The sequence below is a fragment of the Desmodus rotundus genome, chromosome 8 (assembly GCF_022682495.2).
Source record: "Desmodus rotundus isolate HL8 chromosome 8, HLdesRot8A.1, whole genome shotgun sequence".
In the NCBI taxonomy this organism is placed as follows: Eukaryota; Metazoa; Chordata; class Mammalia; order Chiroptera; family Phyllostomidae; genus Desmodus; species Desmodus rotundus.
Genome location: NC_071394.1, coordinates 98527507 through 98545190, shown reverse-complemented (window position 1 = coordinate 98545190; position 17684 = coordinate 98527507). Strand labels below are relative to the sequence as shown.

Genomic DNA, 17684 nt, shown 5'->3' with positions numbered 1-17684 from the left:
TATTATTATTATTTTGCTATCATTTTTCCTAACAAAAAGAAATCAAATTGAGTAAAGCAGCCCCAAATCATTGCTACTTTAAAACTTTTTATTTTGAAATAGCTTCAGACTCCCAGACGTTGCAAAAATAGTGCAAAGTTCCCGTGGACCTTTCCCCCAGCTCCCTCCGGTTGCCCCCAGCGATAACATCTTACATAACCTAGTGCATTGTCAGAGCAAGGGAATTGACTTCGGTACAAAATTATTAACTCAGAATCCAATGCTATTTGGATCTCGCCAGTTTTTACATGCAATCATTGTTTTTGCTTTGTTTTCCCGTGCACAGTTCTAGGAAATCTTATCACGTGGATGGATTTTGAAACCATCAAGACACAGAACTCTTCCAGTCACCACAAAGAAACTCCCATGTGTTAATTTTCATAGTGGTCCCCTCCCTGGCCACAGCGCCTAGCAACCATGGACTCATTCTCCATCACTAGCGTCATGCCGCTTTGACAGTGTTACACAAACGGAATCGTACAGCGCATAACCTTTCGAGATTGGCGTTTTTTGCTCAGCATAATGCCCCTGAGATAAATTCGATGTGCTGTTTATCAATAATTCATTCCTTTTTATTGCTTCATAGTGTTCCATGTAATTGGACACACCACAGTTTGTTTATCCATTGCCTGTTCGGGACAGTTGGGCTGGTTTCAGTGTGGGGTGACTACTATGAATGTCCGTGTGCGGGTGTTTGCGTGAACCTGTCTCCATTTTTCTAGGACAACTCCCCAGAAGTACAGTCGCTCGGGTGTATGGTAAGTGTGTGCTTAACTGGACAAGAAACCGCCCAACCGTATGCCAGAGTGGCCGTACCATTTTCACCCCCACGACAGTGTTGGAGAGCTCCAGTCGCTCTGTCTTCTCGTCAGCCCTTGATTTTGTTCGTATTTCTTTTTATTTTAACCATTTTAATAGGTTTATACTTGTCATACTATTTCGTCAACTTTACTTTGCCTTTCCCTGGTGGCTAATGATGTTGAAATCTTCTCTTGTGCTGATTTGCCATTCATATATCCTTTTTTGTGAACTATCTGTTTAAACGTTTCGCCCACTTTCAAATGAATGTTTTTCATTTGTATACTATCAAGTTTAGTGTGTTCTTTGTATAGTCTAGATACAAGTCCTTCGTGGGGGTTGCAGATACTACTTTTCCCAGCCTGCGGCTTGTCTTTTCAGCCAATTAGCAGAGTCTTTTGCATGGCGAACATTTTTAAGTTTGATGAGGCTCAGCTTACCCGTTTGTTGTTTGTGTGCTGTGCCCTTGGTGTCCTGTCTAGACACCTTGCCGCTTAACACATCTTGCAGATAGTTCTGTATCAGCAGGCTCAGAGCTTCCTCACTCTGTTTCTGCGGCTGCAGTACGTTCGCCAACAGACAAACACAGCGTAACTGATTCACCCGGTTCCCCGCGGGGGGACCTAACTGCTTAAACTTGGGCTTCTGCAAACAGCGCTGCAGTAAATAACCTTGGGCGTCGGTCCTGCTCGCTCTGTGGCTTCAGCACGCCTGCGGGGTAAGTTCCCAGAAGTGCGGTCGCTGGCCAGCCGCAGGGTTCGAGCGTTTGTAATATCCCCCGTGTCTTCCCCGGGACAGCCCACTAGGATGTCTGAGCGATTGCTATTCCTTCCACCTCCTAACATAGGATGTCATCGGATTATTTTGATTTTTACCAACTTGAGAAGTGATGAATGATTTCTCCATGTGGTGCGAGTTTAGCTTTCTCCTAAAGCGCTCACTGTGTTTTCTGTCCTGTGAACGTTTGGCTCTTGTCCTGGGACTACCTTCCTCCTAGGCTCGTGGCCTGATTGACGAGAAGGAGCCCACCCCTCCCAGGCCAGCACTCACTCGCTGATGGGGCCGAGACCTGACCTGCTACTGTGACTCTCTTCCCCTGTGTTGGCTCAGTGTACCCACCTATGAAATGGGGATGAGAACAGCACCTACACGTAGGCCTATTGAGAGAAATTCTTGAGTAAATATTCACAAAAGCGCTTAGAACGGTACCTGGCACCCGGTGAGTGATGGAGAAGCGAGGGCTCTGTAGTTACTAGTCCTGCACCGCAGCAGCACGGACGAAGGCCTGGAGGTGTGACACGGCGCGAAATGTGTGGGGAGCAGAAGCTGCTGGGCATTTCTGGAGTAAAACGTGGGGAGTGGAGCGGAGAAGTTGGTGCTGAGAGGCGGGAGGGACCAGGTCAGGGAGGCGAGAGGGACCTGCTACAGGCCGGGGACCCTTGGCCTTGGTTCCCCAGCCTGTAGCAGCAGAACCAGCTGGCAAGGTGGGCTGGTGGCAAGAACAGTGGGACTGTGAGCTCGTTGCTAGGGCAGGCAAGCTGATGGATCTTGCAGCCCAGGACCCAGGAATGCGCATGTGTGGGATTGCCGGATCACCTTCTCAGTCTGGACGGGGTAGGGAGGGTCCAGCTTTCCCAGGGAGTGGCCCCTGGAAGGGCCACAGTCACTAATTGAGCATCTGCTCTGCAGCCCGGTGCCCTCACCCCCCTGGCACTCAGCAGAGACCCTGTAGAGGGTAGGTAATTATCCACATTTCTGGGGGAAGCAGAGGGTCAGAGAGGGAAAGCCGCTTGCCCCGGTTCACACAGCAGAGTGGGTCTTGAACCCAGGACTCCCTGATTCTCCTCCAAGCCACCCGTCACCCCAGAGTAAGCTTTAGGCCAAGCTTGCCCACTGCCCCTGCACCACTGGAGACATCTTGAGAGACTTTCACTGGAAACATTTGCCTACTGGATTTTTAAAAACTATAGAACCAATAAATGCTCTTGATAAAATATTAAAACAGTACCAAAGAACCTGAAGTAGAAAATAAGTTTCCCACCTCTATGGCCTCCAGAGCAGGCGCTATCTGTGCCTGGCCCAGCTGCCCTCAGTGGTGCCAGCCCTCCCCTGGCTTCTGCGGGCCTTGCTTCTAGCACCCACTCCTGCCACATTCCCCAAAGGGTGGTCCTTGAGCTACTGGAGATGTTTTGCCGATGACTGAGAGAGCCTAGAGTGACCTCCACCCTGACACCAGGTGGCCTATAGCCAGTGAATGGGTGACCCAGGAGTCAGAGCAAACTCTGAGGTGTGATTTCCCCTGGACCCCCCTGCAGAATCAGCCTGAGGCTACTGTTTTGCCTGGTTACCCGTGACTTGGTTTCTCATCCTTCCTTGCCCTGCTTCCCCTGCTCCCCACCAACGTCCCCCTGTCCCGCCCTGCACTGCCCTAACAAGTCACTCAGACATGAATCCTGGTCCAGGGTTGGCCTTTGTGGAAAACAACCACAGCGAGTTACAAACATGGCCCCGCTTCTTTACCCTTTTCAGGATCCATGCCCTTGGCAGCCCCCAGCCACCTAGATGCCGGGCTTGGCCAGGTGACTTACTTTGGCCAAAGGGACATTGGCAATAGAGCTATAAGGCAGGCTTGGAAGCATGTTGCACCATCAAGGCTGCTAGCCCTTGTGCCTCTGTCATTGCCGTGATGATGTGTCCAGGCTAGTGGGATGGAGGATGAGACAAATGGCACCAAGCTCGGCCAGTCCAGTTGTCCTAGCTGAGGCCATCCGCTGTCAGCCACTAGTCAGCCAGCCCTGTACATCTGAGCAAGCCCAGCCAAGATCAGCAGAGCAGACTAGACCTTGGCCTAGGGTAGCCGTTCCCAGGCTAGTGAGCAATCAGTGCTTAGTATTGTGTGCTACTGGCAGTTTTAGGGTTGCTTGTTACACAGCATATTGTGGCAATAAATAATGGATACAGCAACCTTATTCTGCTCCCTCAGGTATCTTTTTGTTACTGGTTTTTGCACATGTGGAAGCATAACTTTGATACTGTCCTAGGTACAGATCAGTCTTCCACTTGACCCCACCTCAGCCGTCCTCCTCTTGGTGCACATGGGTCCCCTTTATTCTTTTTAAACATCTGTGTAATCGCCATCGAGGGGCCGTACCAACTTATGCCCAGTCCTTTATTGTTGGGCCTTTGGGTCCTTACTGTATTTTCAGTAGAGTCAGTGCCTCTGCACTGAGGTCCCTGTGCCTTCATGTTTGAGCAGGCATATAAGGACCGCTGGGATCCTCACCGTGAACTTGATCACGTATCCTTATTTCAAGGTTTGATAGATACACTTACTTCAAAAGGTCAGACTTTCAGAACTCCCCAGCTGCCCTACAATATTGAGTCTATCAAAGAAAAAGAGCAAAAGAGCCTTGTGGTTTAGGGAAGAATGAGGGTTTCTAAGTGTTTTATAGCATCTGTCTATCCATCCACTCATTCATTCATCCAATAAATATTTATTGAGTATCCGCTATGGGCCTGGTGTTATTCTGGGCCCTAGGGATAGACAGAGATCCCTGCCTTAATTAAGCTTATATTCTATGAGGATTAATAGATCGCACACATACACAAAGGAAAACACTTAGGACGTTTGACGGTGATAAAGCTGCAGAGAAAAATAGGCAAGGGAAAGGACAGAGACCATTGAAGTACAGGTAAAAGAAAGGTGTGTAATCTTTAAAAATATGGCAAGGGAAATATACTAGTTTATTGTGATTGCTGTAACCAAGTACCACAGAGTAGGTTGTTTAAACAACAGAAACTTATTTTCTCACAGTTCTGGAGGCTACAAGTCCAAGATCAAGGTGTTGTCAAGGTTGGCTTCTTCTGAGGCCTCTCTCCGTAGCTTGCAGATGGCCACCTTCTCCCCGTATCCTCACACCTGTCTTCCCCTTATGTATGTCTGTGTCCTAATCTGCTTTTACGAGGACATCAGTCATATTGGATTAGGGCCACCCTGGAGACCTCATTTTAACTTAATCACCTCTGCAAGGTTTCTATCTTTAGTTACAGTAACATTCTGGGATCCCAGGGATTAGGATTTTACCACGAACTTTTGTTTTTGGTGGGGACACAATTCAGCCCATAATAGGGAGGCATCAGTGAGCTTGAAGGTGAGGCCCATGGATACCTTTAGAAGCATTCCAGACATTAGCAAAGATTACAAGGTAAGTGCAAGCCTGGTAAGTTTGAGAAACAGCAAGGAGATCAGAGCAGAGTGAAGTGAGTGAGGTGGAGAGAGTCGAAGGTAGGGTCCAGGAGGTCCCAGGCGGCAGACTGTGCCTGACCTTGTAGAGGCAGGTGGGAGCCACAGAAGGGCTCTGAGCAGAGGAGGTGTGTGCCCTGCATCCGGCTCTAACAGAGCCCCTCTGGCTGCTGTTGGGAGGGGGAGCTGAGGGGGGCGCTGTTGTCATGAGCACTGCTCACCATGGGTTTTCAGTTCTGCGGCAAAACACTGCATTCGCCTGGCCCGCCTGCTAGAGCCAGGAGTGGCACGTGACTGCCTTGGTTGATGGAGTGGGAGCAGAGTGCTGTCATGGCTTCTGGGGAATGCTTACAAGCATACTCCAGGCCGTGTTCTCTCTTTCCCCCTCTATGGTGACTGTCAGTGTGACAGAGTCGAGTCCTAGGCTGGCTGCCCCAAAAACCTGGGTCTCGGACCACAGTCAGAGGGATGTGTAGCAGGAAAAAGAAACAAACCTATGTGGTGCACCACCGGGATGTGAGGATTGTGTGTTACCGCAGCACAACCCAGCCTGCCCTGACTGACAAAGGAGACACAATGGGGTTGCAGTGATGAAGACACTGATTTATCCATGTGGGAGGTGATAGGGCTTGGGGTGTGGTGGTTGCAGTGGGAACGGTAAAGACATGATTGGTCTCTGAAGGTATTTTGAAGGTGGAGCCAATAAGATTTGCTACAGATTGAACGTGGATGAGTCCAAGATCTGTGTCCTGAGATGCAGAAAAAAATGGAGGAGCCGTCAGCTAAAGTAGCATGACCAAGGAGGACCAGACTTGGAGAGGGCAGCAGGCCCTGTGGAGCTGGAGAGGCCCATTTGACTCAGTCCCTGCGGAGGGACTGGGGGGCAGAGGGTTATGTGCTGAAACCACGAGCTGCCTGCTGGAGCCCGCGCAGCACACGCCTGCTTTGTCTGTGGGGGCCCGGGATCCCATCCCACCTCTGGACACCAGGCTTCTAAGGAACAGGAGTTGGTGCGAGCCACGGGAAAATCTTGGGTTTAAGTGAGAGAAAATGAACTCAAACTGCTTTCTGCTGTAAAAAGGAATGTTTTGAGTCCTATAACTGAAAAAAAAAAAAAAAACCAAGGATAGTTTGGATTTCAAGTACAACTGGCTTCAGGTGGTTAAAAAATGTCACCTGGCATCTGTCTCTCCCTCTCTCAGTTCTTCTTTCCTAGGTAATGGCTTTGCCTAAAGCTCTCCGTTGAGGAGGCAAACCTAGCACCTGCAGCTTCGGGAACATCCCACCTTTGTGCAACCCACAGGGAAATTGATTGCCCTCTCCTTGAGAGCTCACCCAGGGCCTCTGCCAGTGCATGTAACACCTGCGTGCAAACTAGGAAAAAAAAATAGGTAAAATAGGTAGACACAGTCCTACACCACGCAAGGGGCTTGCTTGAGCAGAATAAAACCTGGACTCTGCCTCCCGCTCACCTCACCTTAGTGCACTTGCCCAGTGCACAACGTGGGTAAGTCTTTGCAGTGTCTCTGGACCCAGCGAATGACCTGGGAAGGCTCTCATTGGCCAGGCTTAGGTCACATGCCCATCCCTGAACCAATCACTGTGGCTTAGAGGAGTGGTGTACTGTCTGGCTAGACCTGGGTCTCAGGGCCCCATTGAAACTGGGAGTGAATTGTGCCACTAAATCACAGTAGCCCGAGAGAGGGACTGATTACTGGGAGGAAAATGGGGCACTGTCAAAATGAGCTGAAGTCAGAAAAGGGGGTGCCAGGTGCTGAGCAGACAGAACCAACAGAGGTCCCCTAGTCTTTGAGGCGATAGGGCTGGAGTTCTGGGCAGAAATGTTGCAGCAGCTCCGCCTTCCCGAGGAGTGGGATGGCAAAGGAGCAGGAACAGCTCAGATAATGTTTGTTGACCGAAGCAGGAAGAGTCAGGACTTGTAGGAGCTGCCTGGAGGCTGGGCAAGCAATCTCAGATTCCTGAACCTGAGCCCCCTAGTTCCCTACCTCAATCCTCACCCAATCTCTTCTGACTCCTGACACTGGTTTCCTGTGTGATTGCTTTTGTCTCACTGGATTCAGTGGGTCGCTCCTTCCAGCATCCCAGGCCCTCGCCTCCCGTATCCCCACACCCCCACCTCTACCCAGCCTTAGCCACATTTAGGTGGTTGAGCTGGGAGAAAAGCAGACAGAGGGAGAGCCTGTCTCCTGGGCCCTGAGAGCTTTGCTGGGTCAGGGCACCCAGAATAGGCCCATGGGGACCAAAAGGCCATGGGGAAGGGCAGCTCTAGGACAGGAGGGCCTTTTTCCCTGTCAAGGCTCTTCCAAATGGGCTGACTGCCTGGGAGAGAATGTGGAAGCATGGGAAGGTGCTGTAGAAGTGATTTGGAGAAGTCAGAGCTTGATCTTTCTGCTGTGCATCACCTGGGGCTCATTGGGTTTCTGGGAGGCTTGGGAATCTGCATTCAAGCCAGTGCCTCAGGGAATTCCCATGGGAACCACTGGCCCCAGAGCATCTCAGTGTTTGCCCAGCTTAGGTTCCCAGAACAGGAAACTGCCCCAGACGAGGACCAAAGTTACCCAAGAGCTCTTGGCTGTCTCCTTAAGGTGGGGCACCCAGAGTCCCAGGGATGGAACACTGGGAAAGGAAGGCCGGGCTGCTCACCTGCCCTGGGCCCCTGGGCCTGGCCATGCTGGGCCTGGCTGTGCTGCTGTCTGCTGTCTAGACACTGGGCTTTGTGCTCAGGCAGCTGTTGGCAGCCAGATGTGGACACTGGGTCTCAGAGGACTGATGTCATTTGCCTGGGGCCTCACAGCTACTCAGTGGTGAAGCCAGGATTTGAACCCACGTCTGCCAACCTCAAAGCCTCTGTGACTATAACCAAAGGAAACATGTGGCATTCGTTAGGCTCACATCTGGCCCATAGTGGCTTGTTTTTGTGTCCTTTTATAACAGACAATGAAAAAAAACCCAATCACTGACATTTATGGAGTGTCAATTGCTGAGAGCCAGGCCCTTCCATGGTGACATCATTTAGTCCCCTCAATCGCCCTCAAAGGCCTGACCATTTTCATTCCTGTTTGCAGAGAAAACTAGGCAAAGTGACAGGGTAGACCTTTGTTTTCTCTTCTTTGCCAACTTAGCATTCTTCACCCCTTTTTATGGAGGGACACCCCAATTTCCCTTCGGGGAACCTCCCCACCTCAGTGTTGGCAGGCTGGCCAAGACTCCTCTGACTAAGGCGCAGGCACAGGACCCCGGCTTGGGTGCTCTCTCTCCTGGGACTCTGATGTTCGAATCCTGAAACACATCTTCACCTTGAAGACTCTGCCTGCTGCACTTGCTCCAGGCCCTTCCTCTGAGCACTGCTGATTCTGAGACTCTAAGAGTGACCGCCCATCCTTCCAATAAATAAAGCTCTGTATCTTTGGGTGCAGTTAGCTGAGCCTGCTTCTGTTGCCTGCAAGCTGGAGCCCTAGCCACCCAAGGGAGTTCTTAAAGTTCACACAGGTGATGCGGGACTCAGACCCAGATGGCCTGATGCCAGAGTCCAGCTTAGCCACTGCCTGGGGTCCATGGACATTTCCCAAAGTGGTTGTAAAATGTGCATTCTCTCCCACGATCCAGCCGCACTGTTTTTGTAAATGTGTAGTGTCTTAAACTACTCAGAAGATGATTTTCATTGCCCTCAATCTTTGGGGCTTCACTAACTCCATAGGCCAGATCCTGGTACCCCAAGAGGTGTATGTACCCCAGTTTGAGATAATCACCTGAAAGGTATTTGGCTCCTTGCTACAGCCACAGGCCTTTGCTCAGAAATCCCCTCCCACACCCCACCCTCACTGCTCTGGGGTTGTTGGCAGAGCCTGCGCCCATGGGACCCTCTCCAGGGATTGGGGAGATGGGGCCCCAGCATGACAGTGCTTTTTAGGACCCAGTAGATTGACTTGCCTAAGTCCTCCCCAGCTTTGGGCGTTTTCACCCAACCCCACATTTTTGTCATATCCACATTCTTCCTGTGCGATCATTTTCTTAACATTTTGTGTTAAATTGCCATGTATCCATTCTTTACTTGAAAAGACTTCATTCATATCACTGCTGGAAAGGGCACTGTTCATAAATAGAATACAGCAATGCCCAGAAAACCACATACATCACAGTCCAACCAGACATCGCCGTCTGCCCTGAGTGCCAGGTCAGCCGGGTCTCTGCCAGGGAGTTCCACAGGGGTTAACTAGGTGTTGGAGATGCCCAGCCCCACGCCGATCGCTTCCTCTGTGAATGAGCTGATGTTATTTCAGGCCATGTTGTGCGCACATGCTTCACATTTGGGGAAACACTGGTCCTCACTGTACAGTTGAAAACAGAGAGGGAAAGGGTCTTGTCCACAGCCACACAGCACATCGGGGAAGAGAGAATGGAACAAGGGCTGTCTCACCCACATTCCCACTCTCTCTGTAGCACTTAAAGCACTTCAGATGCTCCCAGGCAACTCCTGATCATCTGGAGCCACATTTTTAATCCCCGGCAGCCACTCCCCTTCCATCTGTTAGGTTTGGGCCCTCCTCCTCACCCCCCACTGCATCCAAAGTGCCAGTTGGTGTGGGCTCTGCAAATGCAAACCCATTTAAATGTCAGCTGGAGCAACACCCAGCTAGAAAGGCAAACAGGTGACAAAAATAGATGTGACAATCACAGTATCCTAGACTGTCAGAAGGCGCTTCCAGTCCCTCTTAACCATTCCCAGGGTAAGTAGCCCTTGAAGAATCAAGATAACTGGAGACTCCTGCCCAAGGAAAACTCACGCACACAAATAATTTTGCATGTCATTTTGGAGGGGTCGCAGGGGCACCCACCTCAACATCTCCTATTTTTTTTAAACCCGTCTCATGGGCTGGGGTTCTGAGAAAGAGTTTGTTTGCAGAAAGCAACTTGATGCTAAGAATTTGCAATCAACTGGTCTTGGTAATTTTTTCCGGCAGCTCCCAGTTAATGAGCGCTGAAGAAAAGCTCAAGTCGGCCCCAGAAGCAGTGGTGCAAGGTCCACGTTCACAAACAGAAACCTCACCCCTGACTTATCTCTTTGGGATGGTGAGCCTTGGGGTTTATCTTAAAGGCGGGGGCACTTCTGTAGAGTCAGTAAATCTCTTTAACCACTTTGAAGCGGATCCAAGGTGAGCTGTCAGCAGGGGAGGCGACACCAGGTCTCCAGGCCTCCATTTCCAGCCTCCACAGCCACAGCCCCTACCCGCTGCCGGCACAGTCCCAGGACACCATCTGCCCAGAACACAAAAGCAGCCACACCCTCTAGCTTATGCAACCCCAAAGGCCTGGCCAAGGTCCTGAGTGGCCTTAATGTGTGTGCCTTGCCCTTGCCATCTCCGTTCCCCCAACGTCACACAAGGAGAGTGGATCACGGGGACCAGGGCCAGCCCATACCTGCTCTTCTTCTTGTTCTAGGACCTTGTAAGCATAAGGTCTTGGCACAGCCCCATTTGAAATCTCTGTTCTCATGGTGACTTTGTTTCGTAGCAAGGATTTGGGGAAAAGGTGTCCCGCCCTGAAAGGAAGTGGCAGGGATAGAAGTTGAACAATAGGACTGGAGAGAGAGGCCCCTGGGACAGGAAGGATGGATGATTGACGCGAGAAGGGAATGAGAAATTGTTGAAAAATGCAGGGAGAGGAGCAGAGGACTGACAGAGTCTGGCTGTGGGACTAGCAATGTCAAAGTGCCCACAGAGGGTGTCACGTGGTTGGGAAGGAGCGGTTTCCCCGTGCCACGTAAGACTGTCAGAAAGTTCAAGGCTCAGGGAGCTGACTCAGTGCAGGTGGGGCTGAGAAGCCAGCTCCGGTGTTAAGCTGGGCTGAGAGGCAGGCACCTTGCCCTCCCGGGGTTCTCTGTACTGCATATGCTGTAGAATGTGCCCCAAGCTCAGAACCTGAGGAGGACAAATGGTCCGTACTCAGTTGCCCCAGTTTCCTCATCCATGCAGTGGGGACAGTCACTTCCAGTGTTGCTGGGAGTCAGAGGTGGGTCGGGGGTGTGGTGGGCCTGTCCAGTGGCAGGGTGTGGCACACATACTTCCTCCATGGGGCATCGGGCAGACCCAGTGGATAACCTCCTGGAGGTTACATCCGGTGCCTGAAGCATTTGAAAAGAGGACACAGTGTTGGCTGGTGGTTGCCCATTCAGCCCCAGGGCCGTTCCTTTCATCACTGAGAGGCAGAATAGCGTAGGGGCCGTGACCACAGACTTCGGAGCCATGTCTGGACCCAAATCTTGGTTCTGCCACTTACCAACTATGAACCTCTGAATCTCAGTTTCCTCATCGATGAAGGGCTTAATAAGTGACAAGGTATACCATTAGTAAATAGCATACCTGCTGTTTTCTTACCCGTATCCATGGCAGACACCGCTAATCGATCAAGATACCTGCTTTCTTCTTTTGCCCCATGGAAAACATTGCGAATCGATCAAGATATTCTTTCTCCCTGAGCCTCAGAAGCTTTCTGTGCATCCAGAGCTCCAGGCAGCCATTCCCAATAGGTAAGATTTGGCATTTGAGATGAAATCGTTTTGCCGTCTTTGTTATAATGCCTACAGAGCACAAGTCCTGGCTCGTAACTGATTGTGTGTAAATGTCAGTTACCATTCAGTCTCTTCTCAGCACAGGAATCCTTATCCATTATCCCCCACTTCTGCTGACTCACCTCCAGTGACAGGGAGCTCACTACTTCCTCAAGCTGGCCATTCTGTTGCTGCATAGTTCTGCTGATTAGGAAGTTCTCAAATCTCCCTCCCTGTGTTTCCCTTATCCCTCAGTCTATAATTCTATGCAAAGTACTCCCTTCTATCCTGCGTTAGCTGCCATTATGGATTGAAGTGATTTATTTTTAGGCGATAAATTTGAATCACTTGATGGGTGAAACCGTCTCTCAGCTGCACGTATATGATCCCAGACTAGCTAAGCGGCTTCGGCATTTGATGGACATGTTGGGGGGAGTATGTGAGCACAGATGTGTGTGCATGGACGTGTCTGTGCTAGAATGTGTGGGCGAGGGACAGAGAGGAAAGAGAGTAAGAGTGTATTCTAAAGCCTTGTGATATACCAGGCCAAAGTCACTCCTTACGTAAGCCTAATAGCTTCTCTGAGGATTGGGGCTGCATTCAGGGCCCCATCATTAGCTGATTAAGGCTGATTATTCCAAGGGGAGGGACAGTAAAGAGGGACATAAAGTTATATAACCCTCCATTTGTTTGGATTTAATCCACGCTTCTAAATTTAGGAGCTGGAAGACTGCGAAGATGAGCCCCTGGCATTTGGAGGTGGCGCTGGCCCCACGGGGAACGTGGGTCTGCTGAGCGCCGGGGCCCCGTGGTGCCCACAGTGGAGGGGAGGGTTCTTGCAGGGGGACAGTTCAGGGGCCTCCTCTCATGGTGCCAGGGGGACTTATGTGGACAGCCAGTGCTGCCCAGCACAGTTCACACCCCAGAGCAGGTGACTATGCAATGGGGGTGGGGGCAGTGGTGGCACTGAGTGTGGACAGCACGGTGACAGTGAGGTGACCTGGAACCCAGTGTCCTGATGGGCTGGGCAGTTCTAGGAAAGCCTGGGTGGCCGTGGTTACTCCTGGGGCACAGCGTGTGTCTGTGTGTGGTCTGGTGTGGCCACTTCCAAATGCATCTCCGCTCTGCCGGGACCCACAGCTTTCCCCTTCTACCCATTTGGTGCGGGGGCCTGGAAGACCACTGCAGACATTCAGGGTGTGCAGCCCAAGGGCACCATGTCTGACGGAGCACCTCACACTGACGACAGCACAGGCTCACATGTGTGAGGATCATTTTTTCAAGATGGCCTCAAAAGAGGCTCTAACAGAATTGTTATGACAACGCTTTTCTGGAAGCTGGAAGTCATGTGTCTTGAGCAAAGGAATTCTTTTCCTGATTTTCCCAAAAACACTTTACGGGCCAGCAGCACCTTCCTCCAACCTCCACGGGTGCCAGCTGCACCTGACCCTGAGTTTGAGACACAGTGGTCCTCTTCAGGGAGGAGCTGCTGAGAACTGAGGATAAAGAGCAGCTTCTGAGCTGTGACCAGTCTATGCAAGGTCTCAGGAACATTTCCCAGGCCATCGCAGAGAGGGGGCAACACTCGGTAATAGCGCGTGCGATGAAGCGCAGATAAAAAGCACTTTATTAACTGTAAAGAACTCACACCCGTTTTAGGAAGGGCCATGAAGTTGTGTCACAGGGGAACAGGAGACAGACTCAGCCTCCGCCACTTCCTAGCCCTGCAAACTGGGATGAATCACTTCACCTTTCCAGGCTTCCGCTGATCAGCTGTCCCACGGAAATCAGATGGCCCACTGCCGTGCAAGAATCAAACGGGAAAATGGCTGTGCAAGGCCCTGCCCTGGAGCCTGGCTCAGGCCGGAGTGGGTGCTCTAGAAATGCTTGATTTCTCTCTCAACACTATAAAAAGTGTCCAGGCCATTGGAACACTAGAAAACGGGATTTTCTTTCAAATCCAATGTACTTAGGAAAAAATTCATGTCCAATATCCTGCCTAAAAATACCCTTTATGTCTGACTCCCTGCCCACCAGTCTAAGCCTGTCCCCTGCCACACTCCCCAAGCTCACTCCACTCCTTGCTGTTCCCTGAACAACGGGCCAGGCCTGTGGCCACCTCGGGACCATTGCCCTTGCTGTTTCTCTCCCTGGAATGCTCTCCCTTCACCTTTCTGTGACTGGCTCCTTCTCATTGGTCAGGTCTCAGCACAAATGTCACTTCCTCGGTGTAGTCCCTGGCACTTCCTACCACCTTCACCCTGTCTTAATTTTCTACATTGTCCTTTATTGCCTTCTTGTGTTTTATCTCTCTGCTCACTTGTTTATTTCCTATCTTCACCACCAAAACTAAGCTGAACGAGAGCAGAGATTTTTTGTCCTGCTCACCACTGTATCCCAAAGCCCAGGAGTCTCATAAATGTTTGTTGATGCACGAACAACGTTTGTTAGGAGAATGAAGCAAGGTCATCTCCAAGCTCACCAAGCCCCTCTCTCCACCTCTTCCCGCCTTGTCCCTTGCTCTTTCTCCCCGCCTCTTCCTGGGCTGACTTCTCTTTCTGTCCACATTGCTCTCCTCTTTCGCTAGATGACTTCCTAGGCTCTTTCTGGATTCCGTTGCTGGAGCAGAGAGCTTAAAACATCTTGTTCTTTCTGCTTTCAAGGTTAGCGGGATTTTCTCATCTTTCAGAAGCTGCTTGTCATCTTGGATCTCCTTCCCTTTGATGGGTGGGGAGGGGGAGAGGCACAGGGAGCCAGTGTGGGGGACATGGGTAAGAGGAGGTCAGGGACTAAAGAGCCTGCTGCCTCCAGAGGTATTGAAGTCCTCATCCCTGAGGCCGTGAGTGGAGGCTGAGTAAGTATTTCTTCAAGATGTTCCCAGCTCCACCCTCTGGTGAGAGCCTCAGTCCCAGCTGCTGCTACAGACAAGTTTACTTCTCTTTTTATAACCAGGCTTTTACAAATCTGCTATGCAACGACTTCAATGAATTGGTTTGGCTTATGCCAACTGTTAAGTGGACTAAAGAATTTGAATGGCATTAACTTTATAGTTTACAAGTCTCTTTCATCAGTCATGCAAGTCAGCAAATGTTTAATAAGTACCTACTATGTATCAGAAGTGGTTCTAAGTTCTTTTCATATAATAATTTACTCACGAGACAGGCAGTATTATTATCATTACCCCATTTTACAGATAAGGAAGCTGTGACCCAGACTGGATTTTCTGTAGAGCTCAGTGTCTCAGCCTGTTTGGGCTGCTATAACAAAATACCATAGACTGAGTGGCTTATAAACAGCCAGAACTTATTGCTCTCATTTCTGGAGGCTTGAAGTTCAAGATCAGGGTACCAGCATGGTCATGTGAAGGTCCTTTTCCTGGGCTCAGACTTCTTATGTCCCAACCTGGTGGAAGAGGCTAGGGAGCTCTCTGGAGCCTCTTTTATAAGAGCACAAATCCCATTCATGACCTAATCACCTCCCAAATGTCCTATCTCCTAATAGCCATCACCTTTGGGGACGAGGATGCAACATATGAATTTGGGCAGGACGGGGGCACACACATTCAGACCATAGCACTCAGAAAACAAGGTTTTAGGATTTCTTCTGTGCACAGCCTCCTTCCCTATTGCCAGGTGGAACCCAGCCCATCCATCAGTCATGCGTGCAAAATTCTCAAAAGCAGCATGTTTCACCTGCAAGCAACTGAGAGGATCCACTTTAGAGGAAGTTAAGTTGTGGATACATTCAGTTTGAGTTTACTGATATAAATGCATGTGGTTGAAAGTCAGCCCCCTTGGTGTAGAAGACGGCTCCCCTACACTGGGCCCACTCACCCGGACTGCGATTCAGAGATGCTGGTCCGGAGTTCGTCTCACCATAAGAATACGCTTTATGTCACCCGGCATAGAAAGTGTGCAGATGGCGAGGGAAAGTCAGGCCTAAGATGTAAGGAGACAGAAGCTATTCTGCAGAAAGTTCTTCCTCCCGATCAGACACAGGAAATTGTAAAGGGAGGATTTACTTCTTGGTGCTGTCATCCACCCCTAGTCCAAACTGATTCCGATTCTGTGGGAGTAGACTGAATAGTGCGGAATATACCATCAAAAACACAACACGTTTTCTCTCTTCTTTGGGGAAGATCATGCAAAACGCAAGATCAGATTTCTATGTTTGTAGGCACAAACTCACAGCTGTACTAAAAACGACAAAAGTCTCTACAACTGATCATATATGAAAACTTAAAATGGTGCTGAAATGTGTGTGTTTATATAAAACATTTCCAGGTACCTCTTGTGAAACTGAAACTTTCCTAAACAATCCATAGTAGTAAAAGCTTTACTCAACAGGCCCTGCTAAAGGAAAGACAATGAGAGAATCGTCATCATATGAAGGTGATCAGTGAAGTGTTGGGGGAGGGATTATAAAGGAATGTCAGACAGTTGATTAATAAAAAATATTGTGTTGTTTTTCTGGTTTATGATGTTTGTGGCATTTGTCAGCTTTCTAAAATTTCTAATTTTCTATGACTCCTTTTCTCATTCTAAATCTTACCTTTTGGACCTAATTTTCTATTCTTTTCCTTAAGGGACCTCAAACTGTAGCAGGGGTGTGCAACCTGCGGTCTGCCAGCCACCTGTAGCCCAGGATGGCTGGGAATGCGGCCCAACACAAAATTGTAAATTTATTTCAAACATTATGAGATTTTTTTTTGTGATTACATGTTGCAATGTATTTAATGTGTGGCCCAAGACAACTCTTCTTCTTCCAGTGTGGCCCAGAAATGACAAAAGGTTGGACATCCTTGCTACAATGTCTCTATGGCAGCTACCAGGATAGGGTGGCTCCTTCACACAAATGCAAATTCATACAATGCCCGTGTTCTTCTTTTTCTGCCCTTTGAACACAAAAGGTGGCTTACAGTCATCACACTGGCAGCTGAGCTGTGCCAGCTGTGTGGCAAGATAAGGGTGGGGGTGAGGAGGGTGGCCGGGCACCCATGGAGCAGTAGCGGTGTGGAGAAGCAGCTGCATTTGGGCTCAGTCCTACAGAGAGCCAGCAGGAGCTGCGGACGACGTGGCAGGGGAGCGAAGGAAAGGAAGACATCGAGGATGATCGCGGCTGCCACTCTGATTTCCGTCGGCGGCTGTGACTTGGGGAGTCAGAATTCTGGGAAGGCTGCTGCGGACGGAAGGCAGGCAGGCCTCTCTCCCGCAGGAGCGGCGGGATTAGCAGCATCCGCGCCCCATGGGGCCGGCGCCCCGGAAGCCCCCGAGGCCGAGCGCCAGCGGCCTGCAGCAGCCTGCCCGGCCTTCCCCGCGCAGGCGGCCCGCCGCAGCCCGACACGTGCGGCTCCTCCCGTGGGCGCCCCACGTGCAGCCCCGCGTGCGCCGCAGCCTCCGCCGCCCTGGCCTGGGGCCGGCTGCTGGGGCCGCCGCCAGCTCCAAAGAGCAGCAGACGCCTGCAGAGAGGGGCGGGGCGAGGTGGGGGGGGGTGGGAAACGCGGCTGGAGGAGTAGGGAGCCGGTCCCGGTCCCCCCTCTGCCGCCCGGCCCCTCTGTGACCTGTGCCAACGGCTTCGCTTCCCTGAATCTCCCCTTCCCGTTGAGGTGTGTGAATGTGTCCTTCCCGGAGAAGCCTGTGCTGGCTTGTTGAGCTTTTCCTGGGCAGAGATGACAACAACCGTGGTAATAAAACAGTAAAAACAACCGTGACGAACATTTACTGAGTGCTCACCCTGTGCCAGAAACTCTTCCTCATATAATCCCCCAGCAACCTCATGATGTCAGCGCTTTTATGGTCCCCGTTTTACAAATGAAGGAATTAAAGCAGAGGGAGATGCTCATATGATGGTCGTAATTACCACTAATCACCATAAAATAATGGCTACTACCAACCGGAGTGAGACCAATGGGGCTGTGGCTTAAGGAGGGCTTCCTGTGTGCAAGCAATTGGTACACAGGATCGTCCTAAATCCCGCATCTCTCTGGGGAGGGGTTTGCATAGCATCCCCATTTTACAGGTGAAGACTGAGTCTCAG

The 17684-nt window shown here is 50.6% G+C and overlaps 1 long non-coding RNA gene across 1 annotated transcript; it reads left to right on the top strand.

Annotated features, from left to right (window-relative positions):
- The first annotated feature begins 2230 nt into the window (after positions 1–2230).
- Positions 2231–17535, top strand: LOC123479380 (uncharacterized). The gene is made up of 3 exons (XR_008427537.1): positions 2231–10171; positions 11491–11627; positions 16234–17535. It is a non-coding gene; the product is annotated as an uncharacterized lncRNA (long non-coding RNA).
- Positions 17536–17684: the final 149 nt, after the last annotated feature.